This window comes from Talpa occidentalis, unplaced genomic scaffold (genome assembly GCF_014898055.3).
Source record: "Talpa occidentalis isolate TD23 unplaced genomic scaffold, MPIMG_talOcc4v2.1 talOcc4.6, whole genome shotgun sequence".
Classification (NCBI taxonomy): Eukaryota; Metazoa; Chordata; class Mammalia; order Eulipotyphla; family Talpidae; genus Talpa; species Talpa occidentalis.
Window position 1 is genome coordinate 27,011,194 of NW_023604972.1, and position 21,718 is coordinate 27,032,911.

The 21,718-nt window shown below is 34.6% G+C and overlaps 1 protein-coding gene across 1 annotated transcript in view; it reads left to right on the forward strand.

Moving 5' to 3' along the window:
- The window catches only part of GABRB1 (gamma-aminobutyric acid type A receptor subunit beta1), a 304,528-nt gene that overhangs the window by 183,960 nt on the left and 98,850 nt on the right, over positions 1 to 21,718 (forward strand). The window lies entirely within an intron of this gene.

Sequence of the window (21,718 nt, forward strand, 5' to 3'; positions counted from 1 at the left end):
TTCATATTTTTTCCCAAAAAAGCTCTGTACTTTAAAAATATTAATTACTTTTTGTTTTACATTGTGGTATTTGTTTTATGGATCTATTTTAGTATATTATCTTTATTGGCATGTAATCATATAAAAAGTTCATATTAGAAGTATTTTACTATTCATATTTTCTTCTCTGCTCAATTGCTATATTTCATTATCATTACTGAGGATAATTTCGTCCTATAGAGCAATTACTAAGATTCCTTTATCTAGATGTGCCAAATTTTATAAAACTATTAATCTGTTGTTGGACAATTAGCTTGTTTCCGGGTTTTGCTATTACAAGCAATGCTATATTGAATCTTTGTGCAAATTTTATTACCACTTTCTGACTTTGCTTCATTCTAATTTTATGGGCCTGCTTATAGGCAATAAACAGGGTTTGAAAGCAGGGCAGGAGCACAACAATCAATTATCCACAAACTAGATAGTGTGAATCTTTACTACAGTGGACTCTACCTTATTCAATAGTTAATTATCCACATTGTGAATATCCATAATTTATGTGACTTACCTACAGCAACTTATCAAAACAAAAGAAAAATCTTATGATGCATTGACTTTAAAAAGCTTTAAGGATCTTCCCTTTTTTATATGCATTTATTATATATGTGCAGTATTCTTGAACATTTCCATTTATCATGTTATGCAGAAGCTTTGCAGAATAAAATCCTCCCAGGCAGCATCAAGTCGTCTGGGGCATCCTAAGCTGCTGTATTTATTCATGTTTCAATGCACATGCTAAATAAGAAATTGGTGAGATGATACAAAGGACTACGGATACTCAACTTTGTGTTTAAACTTGGAGTCTGGCAACATTTCTCTGGGTGGTTTATTTCCTATTAAATTTACGTGCAGAATGTAAGGAGAATCTCATTTACACCCACACTGAGGAAGCAACCCTGCCTTAAAATCAAATGCAGTGTATTTGGGAAAGGATGGTTTTGAGAGACACAGACAGAATCACTGTTAAGGCTTGACTCTGGGGCCAGACTGCCTGAGTTTAAATCCCACTGATGTTGGTTAATGCTGGGCTAGTCAGGGGCTATTGTAGGTTTTGGAATAAAAGAATGAAGTATAGCCCCTGTCCTGACGGAAACTTACAATTTAAAAAGATAAATTAAAATGCATTAAAAAGAAGAATACAGATCAGGGCATCCCACCAGCCTCAGGAGATCTGCCAGCTATTATTATAATATTATTGAAATTGATGTTACCTCCCATAGACTTAACCTCTTTGAAGGTAGATGATACACACACATACACATAAACACAAATTTAAGGAGAGTGATCCACCCTTTCTCCCTTCTTCCCTCCCTGTGTACACACACATACATTTGTGTACATACACACATACATTAAAGATAGTCTCTCCAAACACATACATACATATATATTCTTCTCTTTAAAGAAAGATGGAAGAATTTTCCTTCCATACTCTTTATATTCCACCCATTTCGTTGCTTTTTTTCCTTCATGCTCAACTAAGAGTACCAGGTTCAAAGTTCAATTCTAATTCTTAGCTATTATCTGACCTCTGTCTCACCTCTGACCTCCAAGCTCAACTCACTAAGCCTCAGTTTTTTATCTGTAAAATGAAGATTCTATAATATTTTATATCATGAATATAGTTACATGAAAATACATTAAGCTATTTAATGTTTAAAATAATGTATTAGTTCAAATCAATAGATTTAACTATACTTTAAGATATATCTATAAAACAATATTATCTCAAAGGGATTTTGTGTAGATTTTAAGCAATAATGATACAAAATGGTCAACAAAGTGCCAGGCACATAGTTACCTCCGTCGATGTAAGAATCATCCATAGACTTGCAGCTCATTATTATTACCTTCCCTCTGGGATCTTAAAATCATTAAAGAACATTCATTGAACACTTAAGGGGAATTTAAGTTATCTATGAATGAAAGGAACGATTTTCTCTGGCTGTATATCAATGCTTAGATATAGCAGATGGTTCCAACTAGCCCAAGTTGCCTAGCTAAGAAACTCTTTCCTTTAAACATACCCTCACATGGCCCCAGTGCTCAATTCCAAACTGTGGAGAATGTTGCTACTTACACACTAAGCCAAATGAAGGACTGAGCAAATGGGCATCACTCCTGCAAGAAATCTAAAATGCAATACACCAGCTGTTGTCGGTATAGAATTGACCACAGTAGGCTATTAGAAGGGGAACAGATAGAATGGGCTCATCCTTGCTCACTCACAAGGGCCCTTGTGTCTCATCCCTAGGATGATTAGCCATCTATGCTTGCTCTGTGAGGCGTGGAGATATTCCATCTAGACTTAACTGTTGTCCAAATGGCCAGCCCCCTTCAGCTGATGGAGATTCCTTTTTCAGTTTAGGAAGAAAGGTTATCAGCAAATCAAGTCCATTTTCATGTCACATTTGGAATAAAATCTTTAAAAAGTCCCAAAACTGAAATGTTGACATCTTTGTTCTCTGGATCTGTTTCGACAACTTCCTTTTAAGCCAATGAGTGGTCCACATCCAACTAACTTGGGCAAAAGAGTTAGGACTTTAGTGTTTAATTCAGTGAAGCACAAAGGAAGGAAAACTGCACAGGTTACAACTTGGACTTTCTCCCCTCCAAGTCTGTATCAAGTTGGCCTTGATAGGAGAGCGACAGAAAAGCAAGCACCCCAGAGTGACTTATCCCACCCCCATTCTAACTACAATTGCGTGCTTCAGTAATCAACACTTAGTGATTCAGGGAAGAGATGAAGGGTGACATTAGAAGAGGCAGCCTCAATTAATGACTAAGAACACTGCTAGAATCAAATTCCACTACTTTGGGATCAAAAAGACCCCGGTTCCTATTCTCTCTCAGCAAATTACACAACCTTTCTGAGCCATGGCTTCATCAGCTGTTAAAGTGGATAATGACAGTTCTGACTTCCCAGAGTTTGGGGGGGAATTAAATATTAATAAAGTCTTGGCATAAAGAAATAATTAGTAGATATTAGCTTCTGCTTCTCTTAAGGGAGGTGGATGGGGGAGGGCTATGTATCTATGTTCTGCTATGCTAAGTCAGTGTTATTAGGTTTCTAGGATCGGAAAACCACTAGATGCCTTGTCTGATGTCAGCAACTCATTTTTTGTGCAAAATTTACATGTGCAGCCCTCCCAGAACGGTATGGAATGAACCACATGAAAGATTCATGCATCTTCAGCAGTTACCTCCTAGATAACACTTCTCCAGGGATTGATTAAGGAATTTAATTTAAACCAACAGAACCAGTAGTATTTCTGTTGATCCCTTGTGTAACTGTGTTAGTGAACATAAATATACATGGACAGGCTTTGGGTATTCTGTGATTCTTACAATTATCTAGTTCAAAGGAAAGCAAACTGATTACCATATGCATGAAACTGAGAAAAAGCATTCTGGTTTATGTCAGCAGTAGAAGGAAAGGTGGTTTTGAAATATGAATGTCTTGCTACTTTTATTTGATTCGTTTTCAGTGCTGTTATAGAGAAAACAATCACCAAAATAGGACTTGTGGAAGAAAATTAAGTGTGTATTTTTCTTTTCAAGTCACTGTGTTCAAACTCTAACCATAAGTAATCTTAGTTACCATAAAAAGTGCAATAATATGAACTTCCTAGTGATTGAATGCTAAGAAATAAAGGAATCAAAATCCTTTTCTTATATTAATATTTAGCATTATAGTGAACAGCAAAGAGTTTTGTTTTCAATAATATCTTTCACAGAAACTCAGATACATAAAACAAATAGTAAATAGAAATTATTTGGTTATAGCGTAGTTTAGATGCCTAACACTCTGACCTGGCAGCCTCCCCATCGGTCTCCAGAAATTGTCTTCGATATGACCCTGATATAAAGACTAAAAAGAGTAGAGCTTGACAACTAGTTGTGCGATATATTTTTCTAAATCATTCATCCTCACAACTATTTTATTTCATTCTCATGAAAACCCTGTGATGAAAATCTTAACACTCTTACTACATACATCAAGAAATGGAGATTCAGAAAGAAAATGCTGTCCAGTATCACTCACGATTGCTAGTATTTGGATACAACCAAACCTTCTTGGTCTTAAGAAGAGTTTCTTAGTTTTGGCACTGCTATTTTCAGTTGGGAAATTGTAGTACTATTCTGTCACGGTTATCAAAAATGTCTCCAAGCATTTGGTGCCATGGCGGAAGAAGGAGCACTAAATCACCCCAGGTGGGGAAATATGGTTCTAAAACCAGGACTCTTAATGTACAATAGGACCCATGACCCCCAAAAGGGCCCATGGATAGGGGAGTTCTAGGAGTCCTTCCACTTGGCTGAAAAGATTTGTATCTTTATTTTCACTAACCTCTTCAAAATTTAACAAATCTTTCCATGTTAAATGTGGGCAACAAAATCTTAGAATTATCAATACATGTAACTTAGAGAAAGCATTGATAGACCAAATTTTCTGTTTCTATAGTCAAATAGTGCAGTGCCTGGTACACACTAAGCATTTAATAACTGAGTTATTACTATCATTAGTGTCTCATAATATGGCTTGTGTTCAGAGGTAATTGTGTATTAAGTATTTCCCCATAGCAATAGCTTAGACAACTAGCATGGAAAATTAGATTAATTACTTCAAAATTATGGTAGGTATTTGACCCACTGTCCAATTTTATTTAATACATTACTAAAGAAGCATAAATGTTACTATATTATATTGTTTAAGTTTTTAGGTACATTTCAAAATTGTTTTCTTTTGTATCCTTTCTATGCCTTTTGAATCTGTACATTTTCCGAGAGGGTGTCCAGAGGTGTATCGTAACTGTAAAAGGAGTCTTGGCACAAAAGATTTGCAAAGCCCTACTCTGAAGCTCATGCATCATACTATCTTATATTTGAGGAGATAAGTGGTCAAGTTGTTTAGTGGCAAAGAAACATCCTCTATTCCACCTACACTCATGGATGTAACCTTAAGCAGATTAAATAGCTCTCTAAACCTCAGTTTCTTCACGTGTAAAATGAGACTAACAGTAGCACACACTTCATACTGGCTTTCACGATGCTATTTAGTACAGAGTCTGGCACATAGTAAGCATTTCATCACTGTGAGTTATTATTACCTCTTTAGTGTCTCATAATATGGCTTCTGTTCAGATGTAATTGTCTAGTTAGTATTTCACCAATGGCAGTAGCATTGACAAAGCACAAAAATCTTTGGAACACATGCCAGGGAATATATGGTGTGTTTATTCATCTCTCTCCTAGGTGGTGGTGGTTAGCATTTTCCATTTGCAGGAGATATAGAAGAAATTCATTTCTTTGAAGAGGGATTTGAAAGCTCTCAAATTTTATTTGTTCCTAAACACTGTCAGGATGGAAACAACACTAATTTCACAGTGTTGTGCTCAATGGGTAAGAAGGCTATAGGAACAATGACAATAGAAATAAAGTGGAAATTGTTGGAATTGGGTGGAGCTTCAATCTTCAGGTTTCTGCCTTTTGCCTGCCCCTCAGTGCCAATTACCAACAGACCCCTGCAGATCATACATTTCCATCCCTGCTCAAATCTCACTTGAAAGAATTTTTCTCATGGGATGCCAATTCATGATAAATGCTCACAAAGGCATGACAATTTCAATTGCCAGACCATCTGGCTACTAGATATTTTACCATGGTTTCCAGAGCCAAGAGCTTCACCAGTTGCCCTGTTTCTAAGGAAACAGAAGCTACGGTGATAATTCGTGACTTAGATGAACTGTCTCACTGCTCATTAAAGAAGGCTGCTGGGGGTCAGCAAGCATGAGCTGTACTTGCACTCCTGCTGCCAGAGCACTGGGCGCTGCATTGCTCATTTTCATTATCCTTACTTGCATCTTCTCTTCTGATGCACTTAGGGAGCCAAGTTGAATTATGATGTGAGTATAGACAAATCTTTACTGCACCCGCTTTCTCTGGCATGGATGGATGGATGGATTCAGTCATTCAGTCAACAAATATTGATTGGACATTTGAACATCAGGTCACTTCCATGCTTAAATATTTTAGGATAAAGTTCCAGTTCCTCAGTGGAATAGTAAAATAGTGCAGAATATATAAAAAAAAAAAAAAAATAAAGTTCCAGTTCCTTAGTTTAACAAACAAAATCCAGTGATGTTCAAGCTGTAGCCACTTATTAATTGGCAAAGTCAATTTATTGGATGGTGACAAGCATTTTCACAAGTGAATAGAGTAGAATAGAAAAGAGCCTTGTAAATATTAAGTGCCTTGTGAATATTAAGAGTAAATGCTATTTCATGAAACTTTCATGCTGTATTGAGTTGAAAGGTAAAATACATATCTTATTGTAAGAAAAAGTTTGGAAGTCACTGGCAGCAAAGTCCCTTTTATCTACCTCCCAAGTCCACCTCTAAACGCTAAGACAAAACTCATTTTCTAATCAAGCTACACTGGTCCTATTCTTAGTTTCTTCTGACTCCAGACCCTTGCACAATAAATTTTTGCTGTGTATACAACACATCCAGCTGTGCCTGCCTCACTGTTCTTTGTCCTACCTCTTGTCTCCTCCAGGGAACTTCTCCCACCACCAAGCTGGGTTGAACTCCTTCTAAGAGCTTATAAGTCCATCATAGTTCCTGTGATGTCATTTTGATGAGATGTTGGATTTAGTGAGCAGGGTCCTTGGGTTTCCTCTGAGAAAAGTTTCGGCAGAGTTCCCCTTTCAGCAGCCCACATGAGTTTACCCAGGAGATGAAGACGTTTACACAGACACAGTCAAGCAAAGGCTACAAATTTAAAAGGAAAGATTTATTAGGAAAGAGAAAAGAAGAAAACTCTTGCACAGACAGAAGCGGGCAGAAAGAGCTGCCTCTGAAAGGGACAGGTTTGTTAAAAGAGATGCCTGCATAGAGATGGGTGGTAAGTCTTGGAATGAGAGTTGTGTTTTGCCAGGGCAGAAATTATTTTGGGGGGACGGGGTTCATTCTAAATCTACTTCAAGGGTGTAATTGGGTTAATTTGTAAGGACTGGTAATTGTCTAATGGCCCTCAATCTCCAGGTAGAGCTATTTTCTCTATCAGTCTAAATATGTTCATTTATGTAGCTGATTTAATAACTGTTATCTCTACCCCCACACTTCCAGTTTCTGGCCTTGTGAATCCTCCATCCCAATTTTTTTCTACTCTAAGCCTCCATCACTTATACATGATATTTCAGGTCCATGACTGACATGTTTGGTGATTTGGAGACTCCTTGTAGGGAGCAATTTAATCACAATAAAAATAGCAAGCATGTATTGTATAATGAATGTACTGCCTTCCAAGGTGACTTTCTAAATACAGGTACTGTTTTGTCTAATCCTGATATTAACCCATCTTAGGAAAGAGGACACCAAGTCACAGAAAATCAGGTAGTTTGCCCAAGGTCCGTTACTAAAACAATCCAGTATGTCTGACACACAGGCAATCTACCTAAAGCTCGCATTCTTAACTACAAAGATTAGACATGATCTTACATCTCTTATATTGTGTGTGCAATATGTAGATCTTATGTTTTTGTTTCACACACACTCACCAGCATAGTGCCTTGCATAGAGAGCCTCAATAAATATATGTGAGTGAGTGAGTGAGTGAGTGAGTGAGTGAGTGAGTGAAGGAGTCAGCAGCAAAGATTATTTTCTTCTGTCTGAGCTTTTTCCTTCTGAGGCAAGGAGACATGCACATCAGCAACAGGAATTGTTCCCTGAGGAATCATTATCATCTCTGATGATGTGAAACAGAGACCATCAGTCCACAGAGACCCTTTCAATTCCCCATCCCGTGTAAGTGAAAACTAGAAAAATACATTTCCAAGACCCTTTATTTCTATCAGTTTCTGTTTCCATTTTGAAACTATTATTTTAAATGTACTCACTGAGAATAAAAAGGGGGGGCATTATCTCACTGAAGTAAGATCCATCTGATAAACAGCAACCTCATTACTGCAATAGTCAAAGCTGAAGTGGTGGTAACCACAAATCATACATAAAACCACAAATTGCCATATATAAAATTCAGTTGTTGGGGGTTGGGGAAGATTGCTTATAGGTCATAACAGACCATCTGACACAAACAACCTATGTATTCCATTTTCAACCTTCAGTCTACATTCTGGAAAAACTGTTACACTCCGCCAGACAGAACTCTTTTTTTCTAGTGCTCTTTTATCTGTGTGCACCATGGCAAATGGATCACTCCCTAAAATAGTATGTGCCTTATTTTTAGGAATTTAATCTACCAATTAGTAAATTCAACTGGCAAAATGACTCGGGGAACAGTGGATGCCAGGTGTGATACAGAACAGTTTACCAGCCTCGCTGCCTCTTAATATAGACTAAATTGGTGAGTTATATCATAACAAGAGACTAACAACTTGAAGATCTGATACCACCAGGCCGCCGTCATTTTTAGCCTTAGATTTCTTATAGACCCCCTACATTAAAGCTATGTTATGGCTTTACACTACTCAGAAGTGAAAATGAGATAGTAATAAATATTGGAAATCTTCAGGCAATAGGACTCAGAGAACATAAGTTGCTCTGGGAATAGGAAATCCAGTTGGAAAGACTGAAAGATTATTTTTACTTTGCACAAGGTCTCTATAGCAATGTGGGACCAGAAAGGAACCTTACTGCCTAGAATATGCCAGATTTAAATTAATGAAAAAAGATTGCAGAATAGTAAGGACTTTAAGTAATAAGTGAAATTATGATGAAAAATGCTAAATAGTGTTGTTGCTTAAATATCTTCAGGCAAAGCACCAATGGGACTCTGATAAATGTAGGAAAATCAGAAAAACTATTTTGTAAGAATTTTTGATCAGCATTTCACCTGAGGTTAATACATATTATGGAAAGCAATGACACTGACCAATTTCCAGGAGCTTTCCATAAAACCTAAATATTTTCTAAAATATTCATATTAATAACATATTACCTACCCAAATTTAATCAGAAAACAGATTGTTATCTTTTACTTGACAACTCTTCACATGCAATTCTTATAAAATTGCCTTGTAATTTTTCAGGGCCCTTTTGGGAAAACTAAAATAGTTTTACATGTAAAAGATATATATGTATATAGAGAGAGGGAGGGAGGCAGAGATAAGAATGATCTGATTTAAGAATGACAAATCAAAAATCTTGTCAGAAACTTGAACATTTCATTAAGAAGTTCATTCCAGCTTTGTTTCTCTCTCTCTCTCTCTCTCTCTCTCTCTCTCTCTCTCTCTCTCTCTCTCTTTCTCTCTCTCTCTAAGAGAGAGAGTTTTTGGTAACTAGGTAATGGATTATAGAGAAGGAAAAAATATTTTATATGAAAAAGGGCATTACTCAGTAAATCAAGGAAGAAAACTCATCAAAATCAAGCTCTCCTAACATTTTAATACATTTCATAGCTTATTGTCAGAGTCAGGAATTATAAACCAAGGCAAATAAATTTACTTTCCAAATGTGCCCTGTATCACGTGTTTTCTTATTTTGCTATGTACAAATACTTCACATTCGCCCAGGGCTTTCTTTCACATTAGCCCAAGGGGTCCATGAGGTCAGTACTTTCTCCATAATAACATTAAGATATCAACATGCAAGCCATTCATCAGTGCAGCCTTAAATGAGTCAACAAATGCATTAAATTTTTTCTGTTTTAATGTTCAATATGGTAAATATTGATAAGAGTTAACAATATAAGTGGTTCTGGACACCAAAAAATTTGAGAACCATGACTTTAACAAAAATATCTTTCTTTTTGTTCTTGAATAATAGGGGTACATTCCTAGATGTATTTCCCTGTCACTGTTACTCTTAAATAGCTTCAGTCAACCCTTTTAATTATGAATTTTAAGAAATAAACTTGTATTTCACAAAAATAAATAGGGAGTGAAAAATTGAATATTGTCTGTCATACACAGCTATTATAGTAGACTAGCAGAGCTCATGAAGACATGCAGCACTTTTTACAGACTTATACATCCTTTTTGAAGTAGCAAAAATAAACATGCTCATTCATGTGCCCTAAAGCTATAGTCCCTCCATAGAATAAAAAAATAAGAAGCAAAGGTAAGCAAGTTTTAGGATATGCTTAAGTAATCTGTGTTTAAATATTTATGTATAAATTATCTAGATACCCAGTGATTAAATATTAATTCCATTTAATACAAGTGCAAAGTTTAAACTAAATATGCAGATGCCTTCAAACTATATATTACAAAATAGAACTACTATTGAAATAAGTTGTCAGAATTATGATTCAATTTTTAACACAAATTTGCATTTTTCATGATCTTAAATATTGTGCAGTATTAATGTTTGATCAGCATGTTTAATCAGTAAACTTGCATAAGTTTAGGGAAAGCAAACCAAAGTAGAATAAAATGTGTTTTGCATTATACTTAATAATAAATCAAAATTATTAGACTAGGTCTATTTACCAATTTATCTTAGATAAACTTGTATCTTGTATCGGGCCACCCTGGTGGCGAAAGGGGTTAAGCATTGCACTATGAAGCAATCCACAGCCTCTGCAGCATGAGTTCGATCCCTGGCCGGCCAGGGAGCAATACACACAGCACAGCAGACCTCTCCTGTCTCGCCTGCTGCTCCCTTCAGCAGTGTATTTCAGTCCGTCTGCCTGTTCTGTTTCCCGCTTTGTCTCTGGTGAATCCTCTCACCCCAGCCCCCTGCATCTCTGTCCTGTACCCCATCTCTTGTATGCATAAATAAATAAATCTTTAAAAATAATAATAACAATAAACTTGTGTCTTGAAAATGTTTCTAAATTAACTTCTGTAAGAAAATATTTTAAGTCTAAAACATTTAAAATACTAAAGTACGGAATTTTTTTTAGGGAATTGGATTTTTTTATTTTTATTGGCACTTATTTATCCAAATAAGCCAATCAAGACAGAGCACCTTTATATGAAGGCTATAGTCTAAGTTATTAGCAATCTCATAGAATGAATGATCAAGGTATTCTGAATTACAGATATAAAACCCCTTAGAGTGCTCATAATTCAGGTCTCCAACTTTACACAGAGTAAATATAGAAACAAAAGCTCTGCTTTCCATTCCATTGGGCATGAGATTCTTAATTGACATCAACTCAAAATAGGCAAATAGATAAAACAAACAAAAAGACTAACAAACCAGACACACTGTCGTCTCTTATTCAACAGAGTATGGAACCTAACTCTCCAATCTGCTAGAGAGTTATTAAATGGTTTACAGAAATTATTAAATGGTTAGACCATGAAACCAATTTCTCAATTATTTCTGTCAGCAATGGGGAATACCTTGTTGGCCTCCAGCAAACTAGAAACAAAAACAAAATGAAAAATCAGTGGAGGGGTTGACAAATAGCTTGCTCAATATCCGCAGGGCAGCAGTCAACAGCCATGCAATTCTATGGATGAGAAACATTCACACACAATCTCTTTTCTAGAATGTACAGAGTCTCAAAATATCTCTTAGCCAGTAAAACATGAAATAACTCTGAGCATTAGACAAGACAGCTAGCAGTCTTTTGGGCTCATTTTAAAAAATCTTTTACAAGTTTCCCTACTGAGTAGTAAAGCCCTTTCTTAATGACAAACACAAATAGACAGATTGTTTATAAGATGAGATCAACACTTTTGCCACAAGTCAAGAATAAACATCAAAACACAAAACTATGGCCATAGTTTATTATTTGCACTATTAAATATTATAGGCAAATTGTTCTGTTAAAACCATTTCTAAAAATTTGAATGAGAAATTTTAAGAAATGATTCATAAGAGGGAGATTTTATTTACACTTTCTTCTATCAGTAATACCCCTTCCATGTATAGAAATATTGTAAGTTCTGGTTGTTTTCAAATCTGCCATTTACTGTATTATTAATTCGTACAAGATTCATAAATTTTAAACCAATAAGCTACATTCAAGCATTCAAATATTTTAAGATACATAAAATTTAAGAATCCTTTATTATGAGGCAATGTGTTTTTATGTTTTTTTAAATCCTAATTATATATGTGGAAAATTCAAAATTAGGTGGCATATGCTTATGTACAACATTTTCTTATTAAATAATTGGAGTTAGGAACAAGATTTTTTGGTACAGAATTTTTAATTTACTTAGTAGGATAATGGTGTCCACTAAAATATAATTTACGTAGCTTTTGGATGACAGTACTATATCTTTTTTATTCATTCAAGGCTCTAAAATGGTCTTTTATTCAGATTAATTAACGGAGTTAATTAGAACATTCAGGTTTCCATAAACCTGAAAGTGGTTGTTACAAATTTCATTATACTCAAGGGTAATTCTTGGAGAAATCACTTTAGGTTTAAAGTAGGCAAAGCTATATATATCATTTCCCTTGTTAAGGAGAATATGTTTTAACTTCAACAATTCATATATGTTCGCATGGATCTCATCTAAATAAAGTATATCTAGGAGAGTTTTGTGTTGCTATTATTTTATTTTGACAGGTGGTGGCAGTAGGAAAGGTAAGAAGAAATGTACATTTCTTTACTGTGAATTTCTAGTGATAAAACTTTGTTTAAAAGGAAATATTACTCTTAAAAGGCAGGTAATTCACAATTCTGTTTAATTTGCCTGTACTTGTTTTTATAAAAATCAAACATAGTCTTCTTCAGTTATAGCTATAAATTGTGTATCTGTGTGCAAATTGATATATACATAGGTAAAAATGCATTATTAATATTCAATGGAGAACAATGATGTTAAATAAAATGACACTTGCAATGAGTAGTACTATTTATATCTTTTTTTTACATATGGAAGAAAAATATTGTTATTTCTTATTATTGATATATCTAATTTTCTTAATTTATGTCCATGGATATTTCAGTTTCTAGATTATATAAACATTCCTTCATTTCTCTTCCCTTTTGAATTGAAAAAAATCAGTCATACAACCCTAATTATTTCATACTGTCTATGAAATTAGCATTAAATAATACTAATATAAACATATTCTTCATAATTTTTAAAAATCTTCTCATGTCATATAAAGTTCTTGCTTTTCACATAGTAAACCAGCAGCGGGCCCACTCCGTATGAGAAGGAAATCTGACACAGGTTAACCTGTGAAGGCCCCTTCAGTTCATCTTTGGTCAAAAACAGTCCCTCTTTTGCTCCTGTAAAGGAAGCCATCTTTTTGTACCTAGAAGTCCTATTCTGTAGATGCTCTCAATTGCAAGAGAAGCAGGAATACCTGAACATACATTCATATCTGATATAGCCACATTTCTCTTTTAAAAAAATTGACATATCATTGCATTATAACTTCATATAAGTTTGTAGTAATACAGATGTTGATTTATAATGAAGCCACTTCTCTTAAGCAATATAGCAACTAAAAATACAACAGATGAGCAGCTATATGATATCTTGCTTAATTTAAAGCTTGCTTTGAGCAGCTCATAACTCTAGAAATTATCCAACTGACAACAGCCTATGGATGTTTATTTAGCAAATGTACCCAAAGTGATTTTTAATAAAAACTTGAATTGGAATGGGGGAACTGGATCTTTATCCTAGATCTGTATTCCAAGCAACATTGGCATATTGTTTAATAAAGTGAGGACACTGTTCTTTTTCTATCTTCTTTAGAGAAGTTATCTCAATATTTCCTTAACTTGCACACTAAAACCATTAAATTTTACCTCAATTCTGTGGCAGACACTGATAAATGAATTATTGAGAGGCCATTTCCCCTGTGGCCCTTACTTACCATCTATTCAAACAGCCACACAAGGGAAAGTAATCAGACAAATAAAACTGTAATTGTAAATTGTGATGCAAAATGTGAGGAAATATTTGTCAGTTTCAAACACCAAGATCCATATGATTGACATTTTTCCTGACTGAAGGGAGTCCTTTCAGAAGATTTGCAATTATTGATATTAAATGTAAATTAAGCATGAAGTCAATGTGAGAGAGAGACTGTGTTCTTATACTGTTTGTAGTAATTCTAGGATTTGTTAATCTGAGAGTCATTAAGCAATGATTCCAATTTGCCCCATCTAATGGCATTCCATTAGAGGTAAAGATTTTCTTTATATTTGATTTCCATTCCTATGTCCCTTCTCATTGTTTAAGAGCTTTTTATTATTTTAATTCCTCAGTTTATCTTCTAAAGAAATTCCTGATGATCAAGATGATGAACATAAGGATGATGCAATATAGAAGTGGTAGCCTTATTTATTTCTATTTTGTCCTCAACACGTATCAACTGTGTTACTTAAGAAATGTTAAAGATGATATAAGTTTAATATTAACTCTTGTACTCCACAGATCTATGAATATAATAGTTCCATTTGAGAAAAATAAATTTATGTTGAACCCAGACATCTGTGGTGAAACAACAGATTGGCCCTGGATCTTTGATAAGGATCTATTAAATTACTGTTGTCCTATTACTTTACTTTTTGTTCCTTTGCCCCAGGTTGTTCTGATTTCTGCACAGATTTTCATATTCAAAAAGTGGTTCATGAATCACACTTGTCTGACAGAAATTAGTAAAAACGAGCCCATTTACACAACATTTGGTATGTAGCTAATTATCTGAAAATGACTACTTGAGATTGCACCAAGAAGTATGTCATAAACATTCAACACTAAGAGTACAAAACAGGGAGAAAGAAAGGCAGAAACCCAGAATCAAACATTAAAAACATAAAATATCTATATATAAGAGTTGCAATGGGTATGCTATTCAGTGTGAATTTTTTAACAGCATCATGAAAGAATCCCTAATGATAACATTCAAGAGGAATAGTGAGATACATTATGGGATATCTGTATAATAGGATCTTGAGAATCTTTTAAATTATTTTCATGAAGACTATCAGTGACTTTAGAAAATTTTTACCTATAAGTTTAACCAAAAACCAACAAATGAAATTGTTAGAGTATAATTTCAACCTTATTAAATAATATATTTAGCATTAAACTTATGTGCATATAATTAGCTTCTCTTTCCCTGCTGTATTCACCTACATACACAATACCTCTGTTCAAAAAATGTCACAAATCTAGTTTAAGACCTTTTTTGTCCAAATTGCTACCAGCCAAAATAATACAGAATGGACCTCTCCCCTTTTGAGTAAATTTCATGCTTTCTTGCTAATGTAAATATTTCTCTGATGTGATTTGTTTCTATTTTTAAAAAATGGCAAAATTATAGTCCCAGTGAGAGATAAGCATAACCGACCTGGATATTTTATGAGTCTAAAAGGTAGTGGCTCTATTATTGAGACTTGTCAATATTAAAAACTAACAAAGTGAAAGCCAGCATGAACTTGCAGCTGCTGTAGCTTCAATGCTCATAGTACTGGCTAATTTCTGGTAAGTCTTTTCTAGTTGTTATACTCTGTTGATTGGGTAAGTGATATCCTGAATTAGTGATAACTAAATGAACACTAAAAATATATGGAAAGGTCAACTCTTAAATTTTTAATTTGTTTTACTGCCTGTAGGAGAAATTTTACTGAACCAATTGTTCTCTGCTTACACTTATCTAGTCTGAATATAATAACTGGAGAGACAATAAAAGAAATAAAATCTTCAGACTAGCATTTCTGATTTTGAATACCACTATTACCATTAACATAAACTTGGAAAAATTTCTCAACCCTATCAGGTGTTGGTTTCCTTAACTTTGGATGTGGCATAAAAATGACATCAACATAATGAGGGTATTGCAAATAATAAATAATGCATATGGGGCCTCCCCGGTGGCACAGTGGTTGAGCGCTGGGTTGCGAAGCTGCCCGCAGCCTCTGCAGCGCCGGTTCGATCCCCGGCTGCTCCCCGGCCACCAGAGGAGGGTCCCACATGGCGCGCAGACCTCTCCTGCCGCCCGCTGCTCCCCTCAGCAGTGTACTTAGGTCCTTCTGCCTGCTCTGCTCCCCGCTCTGGCTCTGGTGAATTCTCTCACCCTCCCGTGCTTCTGACTGTGCCCGGTGCTTGTATGTATGTATGCATAAACAAACAAACAAACAAACAAATAAATAAATAAATCTTTCAATAACTAACTAAATAAATAAATAATGTGTATGTGGTAATCAAAATAATGATACTCCAAAAGTGTTAATATTCCAATTCTCAGGGCCTGCAAATATGCTACCTATGTGTAAAATGGGACTTCGTAGATGTGTTTACTTAAATGGAATACAAACAACCTGTATTAATGGAAAAGGAAAGGAAATAGATATTCCCCTAGAGTCTCCAGAAGGAACATATCCCTATTAAAAGCTTGATTGTAAGAATTCTGATCTCAAAAACTATAAAATGAATGTCTTGTTTAAAGTAACCAACTTTATGGTAATTTGTTACATTAGTAGGAAAATGATACAGCTTGTAAGGTGCTTAGCACATGGCCCAAAATATAGGATTCTAACATAATATTAGCAAAAGTCCCTCTGCTCCTTAAGATCTAGGTAAGAGGTTAAGCCCACAATCCATTTTGTGGGAATCCATCACTTTTCCAGAATTGCTGAGGTTAGCATGATTTGGGCATCTCTGACTTTGAATTATGAAGGTTTTGCTGAGTTGATCCAATTTATAGAATATTATTCCATGAACTGTGAAAATATAGTTACAGCCCCTTCCAAAAATCAAAATAAAACACACAAGTCTTTAGTGTGTGTTTGGTAGTTGTTGGGGCTTAATTTAGGTAAACAGAAAAATTGCTATAAGTCATACAAAAGTATGGAAACAATATTAAATACCACTATTTTTTTTTTTGCTACACCATCATTTTGCTTCTCTACACCTAAATTCCTATCTAGCCCTCACATAGTAGTTTATCTCCTTTTGTTTATCACTCATGTCTCATGCTTTCAGAATTTTACCTTCAAATACTAACGTATTTCCCTAAACATAATAACCTACCTACAGTAAAATTTGATGGCAACTATGGAAACAATGCATAGTCTTTACACAAAGTGTTATCTCAATAAGTGTTTGCTAAAAGAAAAAAAAAAATCTACCTACTCTTTACTAAGTGATACTAATATCAGCTTTACTAAGTGATACTAATATCAATCTTATAACTGTCACTATTAATCTCACCCAACTTAGTGGTGTGATTAAAAATAAAAATTCAGCATATTCAGCTTCCCCCCCTTTTCTCATATTTTTATGCAAATTCTATTAAATTAAAATTCTATTAATTCTCTATGTTCTAGAGAATTCAGATTTAAAATACAAGCTCTTCCCTATGAAATTGAAGTGTATAGGAAAATCTCAAACATATGTACATAATTTGTTCCTTTAAGTTCACATTCTTATTTGCAAAATGTCATCTCCCTGTGTGTTTGTGTGTGTGTGTAGCTACTTATTCTCTAGAACTTCCTGGATTGTGTATTGTCAGCAAAGAGTCACAATACCCTTAGACATCAAATATACATGATTTGCAATTACAGTGACTCTTAAGGTCAGTGACCATGCAGCATATACCTTAAAAAATGAATACCACAGCAACATGATTTTCATTCATTCTGGTATCATGGGACTATACGTTTCTAACTAACAGCCTATTATAGTGTTCTGACCTAACCTTCAAAATGTCAATAAATTGGATTATAACATTACTCATCCTAAATATCTTTAAAAGATGGATGAATGTTCTGCTGTCATGAATCTGTACCTCTGGGAAGTCTATGTTCAGAAAAAACAGTTAATTTTTTTTTGCCTTTAGCTAGTTCTAATCTGTTGTGCTTTCATTTGCAAACAGCCAATAGTTACATCACGACACACGCAGAATAACTTGGGTGTGAAAAGTTAACAAAATCTAAAAACTAATCCAATCTTAAAGCCCTTAACCCATCCAGTTTTCTGATCTTTGACACTTTTGGTTTCCATGGGAGATTTAGAATATAAGGTTCCTTCAGCCACTGTGTGAGATAATTTCATGTGGATACATTAATTAATTGTAGAGGGGACTAACTACTGCTGAGCAATTACATTAGCCAAGATGAAAAATTGGAACATAGTGAGTTTTCTTAGAGATGTTCATTGTTGCTTCATACAAGAGGACAGAAGAGCTGAACAGCACTCTGCCCAGGGACCTCTCTTTTTGTTGGTGATCCTAGAAATACTTATTGAGCAATTTTTTTTTTTTTCCTCATAAAGAGCTCAGGGCACCCAGCTCACTTAGATATTGGTGTTACAAAATCTACAAATGCTAAGTTCTAAATTAGGGGAAAGTGACATTGTTGAATAAATTCATACAGGTCAATATGGATTTACAAGTATCTGCTTGTGAAAAAGTGCCTGTCTGGGTCTCAGTGACCCTTTCCTGCTCAGATAAGAGACATTTGTGGGTCCCTGGTGATTATATGTATATTTCTGTGGCTTTCCTCCATCCCTTATGGGAGAGTTGACATTGGATCCAAATTAAATCATCCAATGAAATCATCTTGAGAATTTGAAATTTAGAACAGCTAGATCCCAAGAAGGAAGCTGGTTTGCTAATGTCAGTGTGCTGAAGAGAAAAATCAGACACGTCCCACAGTTCAAGTTTTGGATTTGGCCTCATTCCCTCCCTTTTTGAGTTGTGATTACCCAACTTGCTTGCCTATCACAGTGGGATCTGGTGCAAAAGTAAACTGGTTCAGGTCTTGGGCAAGACTCTATTGTGATGTGGTTTCCCAAGGGCTATCAACTAGGTTTACTACCTAAACACATGAGATGTTACTCATTTTAAAATGATTTGTTGGTTTTTCAAATTGCTTTGCAAAAACTGCTGAGTTTTACAATGTATGAACCAGTAGTTCAGCACAAGATTTTCATGTATGTCTTGATTTTGATATGATATGGTTAACAAGCCAGATAGCAGATCTCAAATGAGGCCAAATAAGTGAAACCAGTTGAGCTCAAGTGATGTTCTCAAGTATCTCTAAAACTTACAGTTCTACGCATGTCCTATTCCAATTTTACTTAAAATATTAGTATTTTAGTTTATATAATTCTTATATCATTTTTCATTTTTGCACATGGTATGCATTTTCATTTTGGTTATATTACCCATACATTTGCACCCCCTCTTATTTTGACCCTAATACTTCCTCTCCCCACCCCCCATAGTATGCTTCTGGTTTATAGTTGTTTATATAAAATAAAATATTTTAAAAAATTATAGAGCCATATGGAAGTAATTCATATTATATTTTTTCTTAAATTTTTTTTAAGATTTATTTATTTATACAAGCACTGGGTACAGTCAAAAGCACGGGAGGGTGAGAGAATTCACCAGAGTCAGAGCGGGGAACAGAACAGACAGACCGACGAAATACACTGCTGAGGGGAGCAGCGGGCGTGGCAGGAGAGGTCTGCGCACCCATATTACATTTTAACTCAACCAAATAAATTATTTTGTTAAGTATTCAAAAAAATTTTAAAAAATTAGTATTTTAAACTATAATAAGAAGCAAGTACACTATAAAGTGTCCTATGCCACATCATAACATTCAAGAATACCATAATAATAACTTGGGCACTAAGTTAACTTACGCGAAGCTTGGAGTACCAAGTAGAGCTTCCTTCTAATCTATCAGGTGGCAACAATCACCTATGAAACATCTGAAACATTGATTATAGAAGTGGGTACTTGGCATTCAGGGTTCCTTCCCCTACTACCTTGCCCAGTTCAGGGTATTCCACATTCAGTTATGTAGATTTTAGAAAGGCTTCACTATTAGGATTTTCTCAATACTATATACAAGTAGAATGCAATACTAAAATAATTGTTGCTTAAAATGATTTAATTCTCATAATCCTTGCTTTCAAAGTATGTTCATTAAAATAGATGTCAATATTTAAACTTGTAGGGTAATTTTATATTAACAAAATATGGCTTTCACTTATTTCTCCTGTATTTTATATATTAAGGCTCTATAAAAGGCTTCCTCACAGGAAAAATGTTTGAAAACCAGCATTATAGCAGGGTTTCTCAACCTTGTTACTACTGATATTTTTAACAAAAAATTCTTTGTTATTGAGTGCTGTCTTAGACATTATAGGATATTTAGCAGCATACCTGGCCTCCACCCAATCTGACATTCAAAAATATGCCCAGATATTGTCAAATGCCCCCTGTAGGGAAAATTTATCCCTGATTGAGAAGCATGACTAAGCATAGGATCATTGCTCTGGCCACACTTTAGCAATTGCTGGAGAATCTTTACATTTCTTTAATTCATAAAGTAGCTGTTAAGGAATGTTGTAAAGTAGACAGATAATTTTTAAAGCATTTTTGTATATTTATAGTGTTGATTTATTGAGAGTCTGAAATACAAGTTAGGTCAACAAAGTCCTATTGTGGAATTATACTTTCAGACAACAAAAGATATTTATGATATGTTGTTAATTGAAAAATTAATGATTATGGGATATGGAAGCAAGGAGGAATCTAGTAAAATCCTTTTATGTACTAAATACAAATAGTCAAATTGTTTATAAAACACTGAAAAATTTTACTTGATAATCAAAATATGGCATATAGAGAAAAAATAAATGAACTAAAGCAAACAAAAGTTAACTTTCAGACTATGAGACCCAATTAGTGGATATCAGCAGGGAAGGAGAAAAGGGAGGGGTGAGTAAATTTACCAATTGTGTGGTAAACGATAGAACTGAACTTCTAATGGTGAACTTAATGTAGTTATACAGATGTTCATTTATAAAGAAACCCCTGAAACAATGTTATAGTGTCAATTAAAAAAATAAACTTTAAAACTTCTTTTACTGTCACCTAATACTCAGATAAATCTGATTAAATGACCAACATCCTAAGAAAAACTTCAAATTAAATGTCTAAATGTTCATCATTTTCATATTTCATAAGGAAAGCCAGAGAGAATTGGAAAGAATTAGTGTTTTCTAACGCTGTTTCCAAGAAGATGCTGAAACAATAACTCATATTAGTGGCCTCAAAAACAGATATGAAAAGTCAAACTTTGTCAAAGTTATGTACACTAGTGATGGTGGTGTAAAACCTTTACAAACATCAATTTGGGGAAATTTTAAATGCTCATACCTTCCTTTAACAATTCCCTTTCTAGACATACCTAACCAATGGAATCAGACATACCAGAGTGTACCAATATATTCAGTCTTCATTTGTAAATGTAAAAGATAGGAAACAACAAATGCCCACCAAAGGTGATCAGGAAAACAGATTTTGGTATGTACATATATCTGAATACATTGTAGTAAAAAACAAGTGTAAGACAGCTTATAATAGATCCAAATCCAAGGGGCATTGCTAATGGAAACCAACAAGGTTCAGAAGAGAGTATGTGGTAGGCTGCTATTTAAGACAATCCCTCCTAGAAAGACATAACTGTGCTATGCACACAGTATCTGTAGAGAATTTAGTGTTGTAACTCCTAGGGATTAAGACAGAGAGGAAATAGTAAATATGAATTTTGTATTCTTTACATTGTGATTACACATAACTAAGTGAAAGAGGATCATGTGATTTTTTTAAGAGAAAAGCTTTGTCCAAAATGATATAAAAATTTGTAAGAGTGGATTAGTCACATGTATTTAAGTTACTCTCAGACTCTAATTCAGGAAATCTCCAAGGCAAGAGAAAATAATGGAAACCCAGGTAGGGCATCTACAATCTAGGCCCTGGGG